General features: G+C 45.6%; 1 protein-coding gene across 2 annotated transcripts in view; it reads right to left on the reverse strand.

The window, feature by feature from the left end:
- LOC126996173 (brother of CDO-like) overlaps positions 1–2240 on the reverse strand; it is a 57245-nt gene extending 55005 nt beyond the window's left edge. The window contains exon 1 of one of the 2 annotated variants that reach the window (XM_050856440.1): positions 1785–2240. The gene's annotated coding sequence lies outside the window, so the exon portion shown is untranslated. The remainder of the gene's footprint in view (positions 1–1784) is intronic. The other variant, XM_050856439.1, reaches the window with a different exon arrangement.
- Positions 2241–4157: the final 1917 nt, after the last annotated feature.

Raw genomic sequence — 4157 nt, forward strand, 5'->3', positions numbered from 1 at the left:
CTCTTACCGTGTCGTCCTTGTCTCTCCTCTTTCTCCTTTCCATCTTCTTCTCTATTCCCCTTTATCCTATTCTATCATCCCCCTTTTCCCCCATTCCTCATTAATCCCCATATCTTTTAACCCTTTCACTCCCCTCACTCTTGATTTTATCCATTCTCCTTTGCCTAATCACCCTTCCCACCTCTTCCTTCCCCCCTTCCGTCCTCACCTTACCTTACCAAAAAATCACTAATCCCTATATCCTAACATACTACCATCTCCCTCACCCTTTATCTTACCCATGGAGATCTTACCCATTCCTTCTTCCCTAATCACCCTCCCCACTCCCTTATTACCCTTCCCCTTCCCCTTCCCGCCCTCACAGCCTCCTGCCTACCTGTCTCAGCCTCATTAGCGCCCAGATGAACACTGATGCGAGAGGTGACAGGTACATCGCGATTAACGTGTCACCTGGATTAAAAGGTATTGTGTAAGGACAGGTAAAGAGAGAGAGAGAGAGAGAGAGAGAGAGAGAGAGAGAGAGAGAGAGAGAGAGAGAGAGAGAGAGAGAGAGAGAGGATTATATCTAAACATAGGTAGCTAATCCTCATATTACGTTAAAGTTGAAAGACAGTTGCATAATAACAGATTAGGGGACACACACACACACACACACACACACACATACTGGCATCTTCATAAACTAACTAATTGCCTTTTTAAACTAACTAACACAGTAAAAAATTCATTTATACAGCTATTTAAACACATATTAGAAGTGACAGCTTGGCTCGATCATTAACACTGCAGCATGAATCAACTTGTATGTGTGCTAATATTTAACTGCCCTCTCTCTCTCTCTCTCTCTCTCCTATCTTTATCGTTGTTTTCTCTTCACTTCTTTCTTTGTTTTCTTTTCTTATCTTCCATATGAATCACTTTCGTACTTTTTTTTCTCTTTCTTAACCTCATTTTCTCTCTCTCTCTCTCTCTCTCTCTCAATGATGATGATAATGATGATGAAAGGAAAAAAAACGTAAAGTGGTGTAGCAGAAGTGGTGATGCTGGTGGTGGTGGTGATGATAGAGTGGTCTGACTGGTGGTGGTGGTGGTGGTGGGGTATGAGAGGTGGTGGTGGTGGTGGTGGTGGAGAGTAGAAGGATATGATTTAAGAAGTGAAGGAATGTCAGAGGTGGTGGTGATGGTGGTGGTGGTGGTGAAGAGTAAGATATGATTTAAGTAGTGAAGTAGGAATGCCTCAGTAGTGGTGATGGTAGCGGTGGTGGTGATGGAGGTGATAGTAGTGGTGGTGATGGTGGTGGTGGTAGTGGTGGTGGTGAAGAGTAGAAGGATATGATTTAAGTAGTGGAGTAGGAATGCCAGAGTAGTGGTGATGGTGGTGGTGGTGGTGATGGTGGTGGTGGTGGTGGTGGTGAAGAGTAGAAGGATATGATTTAAGTAGTGGAGTAGGAATGCCAGAGTAGTGGTGGTGGTGGTGGTGATGGTAGTGGTGGTGGTGGTGGTGATGATGGTGATGCTGACAGATTTTACACTTTTACTTTTTCTCTTGTTTACTTGTTTACTCTCTCTCTCTCTCTCTCTCTCTCTCTCTCTCTCTCTCTCTCTCTCTCTCTCCAGATACGCACCTGAAATGTTACCTTTTTCCTCCCTCTCTCTTTCTCCCTCCCTTCCCTTCCCTTAACCCACCCACCAACCACCTCTCTCTCTCTCTCTCTCTCTCTCTCTCTCTCTCTCTCTCTCTCTCACACACACACACACACACACACACACACATTAGTACTTACCACACGTTTTTCTAAGTTGTTGTTGTTGATCTTGTTGTTGAGTCCATTTGTAGTAGTAGTAGTAGTAATAGTAGTAGTAGTAGTAGTGGTGGAGTCCTATTGGTCCTTGGGTTAACGTCCCACGAAAATAAATAAAAAAATAAAAAAACACGAAATGCCCCGAAAAAAAAAAAGTGGTAAGTTCTAAGCCTTATTTTTTCTCTCCTCTTCCCTTTTTTTCTTAGAGGCTTACTGAATGGCTGGGCTTGTGTGCTTAGCCATCCCTTCACGCCATGGTGGTCGCTAGTGTCTCTCTCTTCGCTTCAAACAAAAGAAAACCGAAAACCAGAGACCAGAAAACTCCCGTGCTCTGAAAGGTCCCGGAGAGAGACGCATCGACACCCCTCCTCCGCGTCTGTCGTTATACTGAAGAAGTCGAGGGAGGCGCAGCGTCGTCCCCTGACAATAGATCGTACAGGTGCCAATGTAAACAATCAGGTATTTTTACACTGACGCCAATTGACTCCTCACTGACTGCACTTCACACTCAATCCCCACCGAAAACGAGATGCCAGTGACACTCCCGCTTCGTATATCTTCGCTAGGGGGAGGAAAAAGGCGCTAGGATGCTTGGGTTATGCGTCTGACAGCGGGGACTTCGCAGACCTGGCGGCACCATGTCTGCAAAAGAACGACGAGAGTTTCGAATCCACTCCCTCGACGTTCCTTCATAATCCTGGCTCTCCTGCACCTCACATCATGCACTAACAACCCGAGACCACTAGTTCGATACCCAAACCACGAAGTAAAAGCATAAGGAAACCCGAAAACAGGGGAATAAGGGAGGAGGAGGTTAGGGAAAGGGAGGTATGCGGTACTTCGGCGGGCGCGCAGTGTATCAAATAGGAGGCGAAGGAAGCGAAGTGAGAGGAAAATAGGAGGCATCTGAGGCCGGGTAGGTTGCACTGCGCCCTGCCTCGTGCCCTCGTGTCAACATGCCGCGGGAAAAATGCGTGGAAGGCGAGTTCTCTTGACGCCTCTGCAGGGACTTTTGTTGGGTTGGTGGGTTGGTTCGTTCGTTGGTGCGCCGTGTATCGCCCACCATCATCAGCCTTCCTTTTTCCTTTTCATCTTTTCGTTCCTTCTCCTATTCTTCGTTCTCTCTTTTCTTCCGTTTTCCTTCCTCCTCCCTCCTTCTTATCCTCATTCTTTCTTTTCCTCCTTCTTCTCGTACTTCCTTCATCTTCTTTCTTTTCCATTTTCCGTTTTCCTTCTTATATCTTCCTTTCTTTTCCTATTCCTTCAGTTTTCCCTCTTCCCGTTCCTTCTCTTTCTTTTCTTCTCCTTTCTCCTCTTCCTTTTCTTCTCCTTCCTCCTCTTTTTCCTTTTCCGTCTTCTTCCTTCTCTTCCTTTTCCTCCTTCCTCCCTCCCTTTCTTCTCTTCCTCCTCCTTCCTCCTCTTTTTCCTTTTCCGTCTTCTTACTTCTCTTCCTTTTCCTCCTTCCTCCCTTTCTTCTCTTCCTCCTCCTTCCTCCTTCCTCCTCGTTTATCTTCTCCATCTTCCTCCTTCCTCCTTCCTCAGATCCCATCGACACCTATTTATTTGACGTGTTTATTTGCATATGTTTTTTTTTTTCCTTTCCTTTTCGTTCCCTTCCACTTCTCGCCTGAAACGGGTGTGGCTTTTTTTTCCCTCCTCTCCTTATCGTTCTTCTCCATCTTCCTCCTCCTATTCTTCTTTTTTCTCCTCCTCCTATTCTTCTTCCTTCTCCTCCACTTCCTCCTCCTTCTTCGTTCTCCTTATCTTCATTCTTCCTTTCATCTTATCTCGTACTTTCAGCTTTTTTTCAGCATCATCATCTTCATACCACTACTATTACTGCAACTACCATTAGGCTACTACTACTATGACTTAAAAACAAAGGAAGAAGGAGAAGAGAAGTGCCCCAGTGGTCATCGTGCGGGCGTGGTGAATCCTTAGCAAACAAGATGGATTGCAAACTTAGTACTCGCGCACCTCGACGTAATTCATCTAGGTGTGTCTTCGAGCCTTTCTTCATTAACGGGCTCTTTTATCTTCTATTTCTATTTCTATTTTCCCCTTGAGCTGCGTCCTCCACCCTCAACAAGATCAACTGCATGAACACTATCCTGCCAAACCAACAACCCGAGGGCATAGTTCGAGCCCCACTGATGCACGCTGGCAATTTTCAACCACCCCCGAGTAACCAGCAGGTCTTCAATCAGTCCTAACTTCAGCGACTTTGTTCAAGAGGAGCACCGGGGGGCAGCATGGGTCAGGCAAGAGTCATATATTACGGCAGTCACTGTAAATAAAATACGCCTGCGTCTTGTGACTAAAATAATATACAAGGAACAATAGAAAATAATAATA

The sequence above is a fragment of the Eriocheir sinensis genome, chromosome 9, assembly GCF_024679095.1.
Source record: "Eriocheir sinensis breed Jianghai 21 chromosome 9, ASM2467909v1, whole genome shotgun sequence".
NCBI lineage: Eukaryota > Metazoa > Arthropoda > Malacostraca > Decapoda > Varunidae > Eriocheir > Eriocheir sinensis.